This window comes from Anopheles funestus, chromosome 3RL, assembly GCF_943734845.2.
Source record: "Anopheles funestus chromosome 3RL, idAnoFuneDA-416_04, whole genome shotgun sequence".
In the NCBI taxonomy this organism is placed as follows: domain Eukaryota; kingdom Metazoa; phylum Arthropoda; class Insecta; order Diptera; family Culicidae; genus Anopheles; species Anopheles funestus.
This window is the reverse complement of record NC_064599.1, coordinates 15,417,569-15,431,357: the sequence shown is the minus strand read 5'-3', so window position 1 is coordinate 15,431,357 and position 13,789 is coordinate 15,417,569.

Sequence of the window (13,789 nt, the reverse complement as noted above, 5' to 3'; positions counted from 1 at the left end):
AAAATTTGGTGCAAAAATGAGGAAAATTTTACATTTTCTTAAACAGGGTAAGGAACTTGGTTCCTCGAATAACTTCTGGCACAGACATCTGAGGGCAAGGCCGTCCAAGAAGAAAATGTAGCCATTATTGCCATCTATCGACCACAGGTTAAAGATTGGCGATCCGTTGGATACCGACCGAGTTATAGGCAAAATTTGGTGCAAAAATGAGTCTTATGAAATTTTCAAATTTTTATATTTTTTTCAATTTTTTCAGATTTTTTACTCTTTTTTTTATTTAAAGCATTGTTTGAGTGAAAAGAAACTCATTGCAACCAATTGGCATTAAAATAAATCAATTTAAATTTTTTTGCAAAATTTCTCAAAAAAATGGCAAGGAGTACCCCTTATGAAATTTTCGAGTTGAAAATTTTTTAAAAATTTTTTTCTGATTTTTTATTCTTTTTTAAATTTAAAGCACTATTTAAGTGAAAAGAAACTTATTGCAACAAAATTCGCATTAAAATATACCACATTTTTCAATTTTGCTAAATTACTCAAAAATGAGAAAATTTTTACATTTTCTCAAACAGGGTAAGGAACTTGGTTCCTCGAATAACTTCTGGCACAGACATCTGAGGGCATGGCCGTCCAAGAAGAAAATGTAGCCATTATTGCCATCTATCGACCACAGGTTAAAGATTGGCGATCCGTTGGATACCGACCGAGTTATAGGCAAAATTTGGTGCAAAAATGAGTCTTATGAAATTTTAAAATTTTTATATTTTTTTCAATTTTTTCAGATTTTTTACTCTTTTTTTTATTTAAAGCATTGTTTGAGTGAAATGAAACTCATTGCAACCAATTGGCATTAAAATAAATCAATTTAATTTTTTTTGCAAAATTTCTCAAAAAATGGCAAGGGGTACCCCTTATGAAATTTTCGAGTTGAAAATTTTTTAAAAATTTTTTTCTGATTTTTTATTCTTTTTCAAATTTAAAGCACTATTTAAGTGAAAAGAAACTTATTGCAACAAAATTCGCATTAAAATATACCACATTTTTCAATTTTGCTAAATTACTCAAAAATGAGAAAAATTTTACGTTTTCTCAAACAGGGTAAGGAACTTGGTTCCTCGAATAACTTCTGGCACAGACATCTGAGGGCATGGCCGTCCAAGAAGAAAATGTAGCCATTATTGCCATCTATCGACCACAGGTTAAAGATTGGAGATCCGTTGGATACCGACCGAGTTATAGCCAAAACTTGGTGCAAAAATGAGGAAAATTTTACATTTTCTCAAACAGGGTAAGGAATTTGGTTCCTCGAATAACTTCTGGCACAGACATCTGAGGGCATGGCCGTCCAAGAAGAAAATGTAGCCATTATTGCCATCTATCGACCACAGGTTAAAGATTGGCGATCCGTTGGATACCGACCGAGTTATAGCCAAAACTTGGTGCAAAAATGAGGAAAATTTTACATTTTCTCAAACAGGGTAAGGAACTTGGTTCCTCGAATAACTTCTGGCACAGACATCTGAGGGCATGGCCGTCCAAGAAGAAAATGTAGCCATTATTGCCATCTATCGACCACAGGTTAAAGATTGGCGATCCGTTGGATACCGACCGAGTTATAGGCAAAACTTGGTGCAAAAAAGAGGAAAATTTTACGTTTTCTCAAACAGGGTAAGGAACTTGGTTCCTCGAATAACTTCTGGCACAGACATCTGAGGGCAAGGCTGTCCAAGAAGAAAATGTAGCCATTATTGCCATCTATCGACCACAGGTTAAAGATTGGCGTTCCGTTGGATACCGACCGAGTTATAGGCAAAATTTGGTGCAAAAATGCGTCTTATGAAATTTTCAAAATTTTTATATTTTTTTAAATTTTTTCAGATTTTTTACTCTTTTTTTTTATTTAAAGCATTGTTTGAGTGAAAAGAAACTCATTGCAACCAATTGGCATTAAAATAAATCAATTTAATTTTTTTTGCAAAACTTCTCAAAAAAATGGCAAGGGGTACCCCTTATGAAATTTTCAAGTTGAAAATTTTTTAAAATTTTTTTTCTGATTTTTTATTCTTTTTTAAATTTAAAGCACTATTTAAGTGAAAAGAAACTTATTGCAACAAAATTCGCATTAAAATATACCACATTTTTCAATTTTGCTAAATTACTCAAAAATGAGAAAAATTTTACGTTTTCTCAAACAGGGTAAGGAACTTGGTTCCTCGAATAACTTCTGGCACAGACATCTGAGGGCATGGCCGTCCAAGAAGAAAATGTAGCCATTATTGCCATCTATCGACCACAGGTTAAAGATTGGAGATCCGTTGGATACCGACCGAGTTATAGGCAAAATTTGGTGCAAAAATGAGGAAAATTTTACATTTTCTTAAACAGGGTAAGGAACTTGGTTCCTCGAATAACTTCTGGCACAGACATCTGAGGGCAAGGCCGTCCAAGAAGAAAATGTAGCCATTATTGCCATCTATCGACCACAGGTTAAAGATTGGCGATCCGTTGGATACCGACCGAGTTATAGGCAAAATTTGGTGCAAAAATGAGTCTTATGAAATTTTCAAATTTTTATATTTTTTCAATTTTTTCAGATTTTTTACTCTTTTTTTATTTAAAGCATTGTTTGAGTGAAAAGAAACTCATTGCAACCAATTGGCATTAAAATAAATCAATTTAAATTTTTTTGCAAAATTTCTCAAAAAAATGGCAAGGGGTACCCCTTATGAAATTTTCGAGTTGAAAATTTTTTAAAAATTTTTTTCTGATTTTTTATTCTTTTTTAAATTTAAAGCACTATTTAAGTGAAAAGAAACTTATTGCAACAAAATTCGCATTAAAATATACCACATTTTTCAATTTTGCTAAATTACTCAAAAATGAGAAAATTTTTACATTTTCTCAAACAGGGTAAGGAACTTGGTTCCTCGAATAACTTCTGGCACAGACATCTGAGGGCATGGCCGTCCAAGAAGAAAATGTAGCCATTATTGCCATCTATCGATCACAGGTTAAAGATTGGCGATCCGTTGGATACCGACCGAGTTATAGGCAAAATTTGGTGCAAAAATGAGTCTTATGAAATTTTCAAATTTTTATATTTTTTTCAATTTTTTCAGATTTTTTACTCTTTTTTTTATTTAAAGCATTGTTTGAGTGAAATGAAACTCATTGCAACCAATTGGCATTAAAATAAATCAATTTAATTTTTTTTGCAAAATTTCTCAAAAAATGGCAAGGGGTACCCCTTATGAAATTTTCGAGTTGAAAATTTTTTAAAAATTTTTTTCTGATTTTTTATTCTTTTTTAAATTTAAAGCACTATTTAAGTGAAAAGAAACTTATTGCAACAAAATTCGCATTAAAATATACCACATTTTTCAATTTTGCTAAATTACTCAAAAATGAGAAAAATTTTACGTTTTCTCAAACAGGGTAAGGAACTTGGTTCCTCGAATAACTTCTGGCACAGACATCTGAGGGCATGGCCGTCCAAGAAGAAAATGTAGCCATTATTGCCATCTATCGACCACAGGTTAAAGATTGGAGATCCGTTGGATACCGACCGAGTTATAGGCAAAACTTGGTGCAAAAATGAGGAAAATTTTACATTTTCTCAAACAGGGTAAGGTATTTGGTTCCTCGAATAACTTCTGGCACAGACATCTGAGGGCAAGGCCGTCCAAGAAGAAAATGTAGCCATTATTGCCATCTATCGACCACAGGTTAAAGATTGGCGATCCGTTGGATACCGACCGAGTTATAGCCAAAACTTGGTGCAAAAATGAGGAAAATTTTACATTTTCTCAAACAGGGTAAGGAACTTGGTTCCTCGAATAACTTCTGGCACAGACATCTGAGGGCATGGCCGTCCAAGAAGAAAATGTAGCCATTATTACCATCTATCGACCACAGGTTAAAGATTGGCGATCCGTTGGATACCGACCGAGTTATAGCAAAAACTTGGTGCAAAAATGAGGAAAATTTTACATTTTCTCAAACAGGGTAAGGAACTTGGTTCCTCGAATAACTTCTGGCACAGACATCTGAGGGCAAGGCCGTCCAAGAAGAAAATGTAGCCATTATTGCCATCTATCGACCACAGGTTAAAGATTGGCGATCCGTTGGATACCGACCGAGTTATAGGCAAAATTTGGTGCAAAAATGAGTCTTATGAAATTTTAAAATTTTTATATTTTTTTCAATTTTTTCAGATTTTTTACTCTTTTTTTTATTTAAAGCATTGTTTGAGTGAAAAGAAACTCATTGCAACCAATTGGCATTAAAATAAATCAATTTAAATTTTTTTGCAAAATTTCTCAAAAAAATGGCAAGGAGTACCCCTTATGAAATTTTCGAGTTGAAAATTTTTTAAAAATTTTTTTCTGATTTTTTATTCTTTTTTAAATTTAAAGCACTATTTAAGTGAAAAGAAACTTATTGCAACAAAATTCGCATTAAAATATACCACATTTTTCAATTTTGCTAAATTACTCAAAAATGAGAAAATTTTTACATTTTCTCAAACAGGGTAAGGAACTTGGTTCCTCGAATAACTTCTGGCACAGACATCTGAGGGCATGGCCGTCCAAGAAGAAAATGTAGCCATTATTGCCATCTATCGACCACAGGTTAAAGATTGGCGATCCGTTGGATACCGACCGAGTTATAGGCAAAATTTGGTGCAAAAATGAGTCTTATGAAATTTTCAAATTTTTATATTTTTTTCAATTTTTTCAGATTTTTTACTCTTTTTTTTATTTAAAGCATTGTTTGAGTGAAATGAAACTCATTGCAACCAATTGGCATTAAAATAAATCAATTTAATTTTTTTTGCAAAATTTCTCAAAAAATGGCAAGGGGTACCCCTTATGAAATTTTCGAGTTGAAAATTTTTTAAAAATTTTTTTCTGATTTTTTATTCTTTTTTAAATTTAAAGCACTATTTAAGTGAAAAGAAACTTATTGCAACAAAATTCGCATTAAAATATACCACATTTTTCAATTTTGCTAAATTACTCAAAAATGAGAAAAATTTTACGTTTTCTCAAACAGGGTAAGGAACTTGGTTCCTCGAATAACTTCTGGCACAGACATCTGAGGGCATGGCCGTCCAAGAAGAAAATGTAGCCATTATTGCCATCTATCGACCACAGGTTAAAGATTGGAGATCCGTTGGATACCGACCGAGTTATAGCCAAAACTTGGTGCAAAAATGAGGAAAATTTTACATTTTCTCAAACAGGGTAAGGAATTTGGTTCCTCGAATAACTTCTGGCACAGACATCTGAGGGCATGGCCGTCCAAGAAGAAAATGTAGCCATTATTGCCATCTATCGACCACAGGTTAAAGATTGGCGATCCGTTGGATACCGACCGAGTTATAGCCAAAACTTGGTGCAAAAATGAGGAAAATTTTACATTTTCTCAAACAGGGTAAGGAACTTGGTTCCTCGAATAACTTCTGGCACAGACATCTGAGGGCATGGCCGTCCAAGAAGAAAATGTAGCCATTATTGCCATCTATCGACCACAGGTTAAAGATTGGCGATCCGTTGGATACCGACCGAGTTATAGGCAAAACTTGGTGCAAAAAAGAGGAAAATTTTACGTTTTCTCAAACAGGGTAAGGAACTTGGTTCCTCGAATAACTTCTGGCACAGACATCTGAGGGCAAGGCTGTCCAAGAAGAAAATGTAGCCATTATTGCCATCTATCGACCACAGGTTAAAGATTGGCGATCCGTTGGATACCGACCGAGTTATAGGCAAAATTTGGTGCAAAAATGCGTCTTATGAAATTTTCAAAATTTTTATATTTTTTTAAATTTTTTCAGATTTTTTACTCTTTTTTTTTATTTAAAGCATTGTTTGAGTGAAAAGAAACTCATTGCAACCAATTGGCATTAAAATAAATCAATTTAATTTTTTTTGCAAAACTTCTCAAAAAAATGGCAAGGGGTACCCCTTATGAAATTTTCAAGTTGAAAATTTTTTAAAATTTTTTTTCTGATTTTTTATTCTTTTTTAAATTTAAAGCACTATTTAAGTGAAAAGAAACTTATTGCAACAAAATTCGCATTAAAATATACCACATTTTTCAATTTTGCTAAATTACTCAAAAATGAGAAAAATTTTACGTTTTCTCAAACAGGGTAAGGAACTTGGTTCCTCGAATAACTTCTGGCACAGACATCTGAGGGCATGGCCGTCCAAGAAGAAAATGTAGCCATTATTGCCATCTATCGACCACAGGTTAAAGATTGGAGATCCGTTGGATACCGACCGAGTTATAGGCAAAATTTGGTGCAAAAATGAGGAAAATTTTACATTTTCTTAAACAGGGTAAGGAACTTGGTTCCTCGAATAACTTCTGGCACAGACATCTGAGGGCAAGGCCGTCCAAGAAGAAAATGTAGCCATTATTGCCATCTATCGACCACAGGTTAAAGATTGGCGATCCGTTGGATACCGACCGAGTTATAGGCAAAATTTGGTGCAAAAATGAGTCTTATGAAATTTTCAAATTTTTATATTTTTTTCAATTTTTTCAGATTTTTTACTCTTTTTTTATTTAAAGCATTGTTTGAGTGAAAAGAAACTCATTGCAACCAATTGGCATTAAAATAAATCAATTTAAATTTTTTTGCAAAATTTCTCAAAAAAATGGCAAGGGGTACCCCTTATGAAATTTTCGAGTTGAAAATTTTTTAAAAATTTTTTTCTGATTTTTTATTCTTTTTTAAATTTAAAGCACTATTTAAGTGAAAAGAAACTTATTGCAACAAAATTCGCATTAAAATATACCACATTTTTCAATTTTGCTAAATTACTCAAAAATGAGAAAATTTTTACATTTTCTCAAACAGGGTAAGGAACTTGGTTCCTCGAATAACTTCTGGCACAGACATCTGAGGGCATGGCCGTCCAAGAAGAAAATGTAGCCATTATTGCCATCTATCGATCACAGGTTAAAGATTGGCGATCCGTTGGATACCGACCGAGTTATAGGCAAAATTTGGTGCAAAAATGAGTCTTATGAAATTTTCAAATTTTTATATTTTTTTCAATTTTTTCAGATTTTTTACTCTTTTTTTTATTTAAAGCATTGTTTGAGTGAAATGAAACTCATTGCAACCAATTGGCATTAAAATAAATCAATTTAATTTTTTTTGCAAAATTTCTCAAAAAATGGCAAGGGGTACCCCTTATGAAATTTTCGAGTTGAAAATTTTTTAAAAATTTTTTTCTGATTTTTTATTCTTTTTTAAATTTAAAGCACTATTTAAGTGAAAAGAAACTTATTGCAACAAAATTCGCATTAAAATATACCACATTTTTCAATTTTGCTAAATTACTCAAAAATGAGAAAAATTTTACGTTTTCTCAAACAGGGTAAGGAACTTGGTTCCTCGAATAACTTCTGGCACAGACATCTGAGGGCATGGCCGTCCAAGAAGAAAATGTAGCCATTATTGCCATCTATCGACCACAGGTTAAAGATTGGAGATCCGTTGGATACCGACCGAGTTATAGCCAAAACTTGGTGCAAAAATGAGGAAAATTTTACATTTTCTCAAACAGGGTAAGGAATTTGGTTCCTCGAATAACTTCTGGCACAGACATCTGAGGGCAAGGCCGTCCAAGAAGAAAATGTAGCCATTATTGCCATCTATCGACCACAGGTTAAAGATTGGCGATCCGTTGGATACCGACCGAGTTATAGCCAAAACTTGGTGCAAAAATGAGGAAAATTTTACATTTTCTCAAACAGGGTAAGGAACTTGGTTCCTCGAATAACTTCTGGCACAGACATCTGAGGGCATGGCCGTCCAAGAAGAAAATGTAGCCATTATTGCCATCTATCGACCACAGGTTAAAGATTGGCGATCCGTTGGATACCGACCGAGTTATAGCAAAAACTTGGTGCAAAAATGAGGAAAATTTTACATTTTCTCAAACAGGGTAAGGAACTTGGTTCCTCGAATAACTTCTGGCACAGACATCTGAGGGCAAGGCCGTCCAAGAAGAAAATGTAGCCATTATTGCCATCTATCGACCACAGGTTAAAGATTGGCGATCCGTTGGATACCGACCGAGTTATAGGCAAAATTTGGTGCAAAAATGAGTCTTATGAAATTTTCAAATTTTTATATTTTTTTCAATTTTTTCAGATTTTTTACTCTTTTTTTTATTTAAAGCATTGTTTGAGTGAAAAGAAACTCATTGCAACCAATTGGCATTAAAATAAATCAATTTAAATTTTTTTGCAAAATTTCTCAAAAAAATGGCAAGGGGTACCCCTTATGAAATTTTCGAGTTGAAATTTTTTAAAATTTTTTTTCTGATTTTTTATTCTTTTTTAAATTTAAAGCACTATTTAAGTGAAAAGAAACTTATTGCAACAAAATTCGCATTAAAATATACCACATTTTTCAATTTTGCTAAATTACTCAAAAATGAGAAAAATTTTACGTTTTCTCAAACAGGGTAAGGAACTTGGTTCCTCGAATAACTTCTGGCACAGACATCTGAGGGCATGGCCGTCCAAGAAGAAAATGTAGCCATTATTGCCATCTATCGACCACAGGTTAAAGATTGGAGATCCGTTGGATACCGACCGAGTTATAGGCAAAATTTGGTGCAAAACTGAGGAAAATTTTACATTTTCTCAAACAGGGTAAGGAACTTGGTTCCTCGAATAACTTCTGGCACAGACATCTGAGGGCATGGCCGTCCAAGAAGAAAATGTAGCCATTAGTGCCATCTATCGACCACAGGTTAAAGATTTTCGATCTGTTGGATACCGACCGAGTTATAGGCAAAATTTGGTGCAAAAATGAGTCTTATGAAATTTTCAAATTTTTATATTTTTTTCAATTTTTTCAGATTTTTTACTCTTTTTTTTATTTAAAGCATTACTTGAGTGAAAAGAAACTCATTGCAACCAATTGGCATTAAAATAAATCAATTTAAATCTTTTTGCAAAATTTCTCAAAAAAATGGCAAGGGGTACCCCTTATGAAATTTTCGAGTTGAAAATTTTTTAAAATTTTTTTTCTGATTTTTTATTCTTTTTTAAATTTAAAGCACTATTTAAGTGAAAAGAAACTTATTGCAACAAAATTCGCATTAAAATATACCACATTTTTCAATTTTGCTAAATTACTCAAAAATGAGAAAAATTTTACGTTTTCTCAAACAGGGTAAGGAACTTGGTTCCTCGAATAACTTCTGGCACAGACATCTGAGGGCATGGCCGTCCAAGAAGAAAATGTAGCCATTATTGCCATCTATCGACCACAGGTTAAAGATTGGAGATCCGTTGGATACCGACCGAGTTATAGGCAAAATTTGGTGCAAAAATGAGGAAAATTTTACATTTTCTCAAACAGGGTAAGGAACTTGGTTCCTCGAATAACTTCTGGCACAGACATCTGAGGGCATGGCCGTCCAAGAAGAAAATGTAGCCATTAGTGCCATCTATCGACCACAGGTTAAAGATTGGCGATATGTTGGATACCGACCGAGTTATAGGCAAAATTTGGTGCAAAAATGAGGAAAATTTTACATTTTCTCAAACAGGGTAAGGAACTTGGTTCCTCGAATAACTTCTGGCACAGACATCTGAGGGCATGGCCGTCCAAGAAGAAAATGTAGCCATTATTGCCATCTATCGACCACAGGTTAAAGATTGGCGATCTGTTGGATACCGACCGAGTTATAGGCAAAATTTGGTGCAAAAATGAGTCTTATGAAATTTTCAAATTTTTATATTTTTTTCAATTTTTTCAGATTTTTTACTCTTTTTTTATTTAAAGCATTGTTTGAGTGAAAAGAAACTCATTGCAACCAATTGGCATTAAAATAAATCAATTTAATTTTTTTTGCAAAATTTCTCAAAAAATGGCAAGGGGTACCCCTTATGAAATTTTCGAGTTGAAAATTTTTTAAAATTTTTTTTCTGATTTTTTATTCTTTTTTAAATTTAAAGCACTATTTAAGTGAAAAGAAACTTATTGCAACAAAATTCGCATTAAAATATACCACATTTTTCAATTTTGCTAAATTACTCAAAAATGAGAAAAAATTTACATTTTCTCAAACAGGGTAAGGAACTTGGTTCCTCGAATAACTTCTGGCACAGACATCTGAGGGCATGGCCGTCCAAGAAGAAAATGTAGCCATTATTGCCATCTATCGACCACAGGTTAAAGATTGGAGATCCGTTGGATACCGACCGAGTTATAGGCAAAACTTGGTGCAAAAATGAGGAAAATTTTACGTTTTCTCAAACAGGGTAAGGAACTTGGTTCCTCGAATAACTTCTGGCACAGACATCTGAGGGCATGGCCGTAAAAGAAAAATTTTACGTTTTCTCAAACAGGGTAAGGAACTTGGTTCCTCGAATAACTTCTGGCACAGACATCTGAGGGCATGGCCGTCCAAGAAGAAAATGTAGCCATTATTGCCATCTATCGACCACAGGTTAAAGATTGGCGATCCGTTGGATACCGACCGAGTTATAGGCAAAATTTGGTGCAAAAATGAGTCTTATGAAATTTTCAAATTTTTATATTTTTTTCAATTTTTTCAGATTTTTTACTCTTTTTTTTATTTAAAGCATTACTTGAGTGAAAAGAAACTCATTGCAACCAATTGGCATTAAAATAAATCAATTTAAATCTTTTTGCAAAATTTCTCAAAAAAATGGCAAGGGGTACCCCTTATGAAATTTTCGAGTTGAAAATTTTTTAAAATTTTTTTCTGATTTTTTATTCTTTTTTTAATTTAAAGCACTATTTAAGTGAAAAGAAACTTATTGCAACAAAATTCGCATTAAAATATACCACATTTTTCAATTTTGCTAAATTACTCAAAAATGAGAAAAATTTTACGTTTTCTCAAACAGGGTAAGGAACTTGGTTCCTCGAATAACTTCTGGCACAGACATCTGAGGGCATGGCCGTCCAAGAAGAAAATGTAGCCATTATTGCCATCTATCGACCACAGGTTAAAGATTGGCGATCCGTTGGATACCGACCGAGTTATAGCTAAAACTTGGTGCAAAAAAGAGGAAAATTTTACGTTTTCTCAAACAGGGTAAGGAACTTGGTTCCTCGAATAACTTCTGGCACAGACATCTGAGGGCATGGCCGTCCAAGAAGAAAATGTAGCCATTATTGCCATCTATCGACCACAGGTTAAAGATTGGCGATCTGTTGGATACCGACCGAGTTATAGGCAAAATTTGGTGCAAAAATGAGTTTTATGAAATTTTCAAAATTTTTTATTTTTTTCAATTTTTTTAGATTTTTTATTCTTTTTTTTATTTAAAGCATTGTTTGAGTGAAAAGAAACTCATTGCAACCAATTGGCATTAAAATAAATCAATTTAAATTTTTTTGCAAAATTTCTCAAAAGAATGGCAAGGGGTACCCCTTATGAAATTTTCGAGTTGAAAATTTTTTAAAAATTTTTTTCTGATTTTTTATTCTTTTTTAAATTTAAAGCACTATTTAAGTGAAAAGAAACTTATTGCAACAAAATTCGCATTAAAATATACCACATTTTTCAATTTTGCTAAATTACTCAAAAATGAGAAAAATTTTACGTTTTCTCAAACAGGGTAAGGAACTTGGTTCCTCGAATAACTTCTGGCACATACATCTGAGGGCATGGCCGTCCAAGAAGAAAATGTAGCCATTATTGCCATCTATCGACCACAGGTTAAAGATTGGAGATCCGTTGGATACCGACCGAGTTATAGGCAAATTTTGGTGCAAAAATGAGTCTTATGAAATTTTCAAATTTTTATATTTTTTTCAATTTTTTCAGATTTTTTACTCTTTTTTTTATTTAAAGCATTGTTTGAGTGAAAAGAAACTCATTGCAACCAATTGGCATTAAAATAAATCAATTTAAATTTTTTTGCAAAATTTCTCAAAAAAATGGCAAGGGGTACCCCTTATGAAATTTTCGAGTTGAAAATTTTTTAAAAATTTTTTTCTGATTTTTTATTCTTTTTTAAATTTAAAGCACTATTTAAGTGAAAAGAAACTTATTGCAACAAAATTCGCATTAAAATATACCACATTTTTCAATTTTGCTAAATTACTCAAAAATGAGAAAATTTTTACATTTTCTCAAACAGGGTAAGGAACTTGGTTCCTCGAATAACTTCTGGCACAGACATCTGAGGGCATGGCCGTCCAAGAAGAAAATGTAGCCATTATTGCCATCTATCGACCACAGGTTAAAGATTGGCGATCCGTTGGATACCGACCGAGTTATAGGCAAAATTTGGTGCAAAAATGAGTCTTATGAAATTTTAAAATTTTTATATTTTTTTCAATTTTTTCAGATTTTTTACTCTTTTTTTTATTTAAAGCATTGTTTGAGTGAAATGAAACTCATTGCAACCAATTGGCATTAAAATAAATCAATTTAATTTTTTTTGCAAAATTTCTCAAAAAATGGCAAGGGGTACCCCTTATGAAATTTTCGAGTTGAAAATTTTTTAAAAATTTTTTTCTGATTTTTTATTCTTTTTTAAATTTAAAGCACTATTTAAGTGAAAAGAAACTTATTGCAACAAAATTCGCATTAAAATATACCACATTTTTCAATTTTGCTAAATTATTCAAAAATGAGAAAAATTTTACGTTTTCTCAAACAGGGTAAGGAACTTGGTTCCTCGAATAACTTCTGGCACAGACATCTGAGGGCATGGCCGTCCAAGAAGAAAATGTAGCCATTATTGCCATCTATCGACCACAGGTTAAAGATTGGAGATCCGTTGGATACCGACCGAGTTATAGCCAAAACTTGGTGCAAAAATGAGGAAAATTTTACATTTTCTCAAACAGGGTAAGGAATTTGGTTCCTCGAATAACTTCTGGCACAGACATCTGAGGGCAAGGCCGTCCAAGAAGAAAATGTAGCCATTATTGCCATCTATCGACCACAGGTTAAAGATTGGCGATCCGTTGGATACCGACCGAGTTATAGCCAAAACTTGGTGCAAAAATGAGGAAAATTTTACATTTTCTCAAACAGGGTAAGGAACTTGGTTCCTCGAATAACTTCTGGCACAGACATCTGAGGGCATGGCCGTCCAAGAAGAAAATGTAGCCATTATTGCCATCTATCGACCACAGGTTAAAGATTGGCGATCCGTTGGATACCGACCGAGTTATAGCAAAAACTTGGTGCAAAAATGAGGAAAATTTTACATTTTCTCAAACAGGGTAAGGAACTTGGTTCCTCGAATAACTTCTGGCACAGACATCTGAGGGCAAGGCCGTCCAAGAAGAAAATGTAGCCATTATTGCCATCTATCGACCACAGGTTAAAGATTGGCGATCCGTTGGATACCGACCGAGTTATAGGCAAAATTTGGTGCAAAAATGAGTCTTATGAAATTTTCAAATTTTTATATTTTTTTCAATTTTTTCAGATTTTTTACTCTTTTTTTTATTTAAAGCATTGTTTGAGTGAAAAGAAACTCATTGCAACCAATTGGCATTAAAATAAATCAATTTAAATTTTTTTGCAAAATTTCTCAAAAAAATGGCAAGGGGTACCCTTATGAAATTTTCGAGTTGAAATTTTTTAAAATTTTTTTTCTGATTTTTTATTCTTTTTTAAATTTAAAGCACTATTTAAGTGAAAAGAAACTTATTGCAACAAAATTCGCATTAAAATATACCACATTTTTCAATTTTGCTAAATTACTCAAAAATGAGAAAAATTTTACGTTTTCTCAAACAGGGTAAGGAACTTGGTTC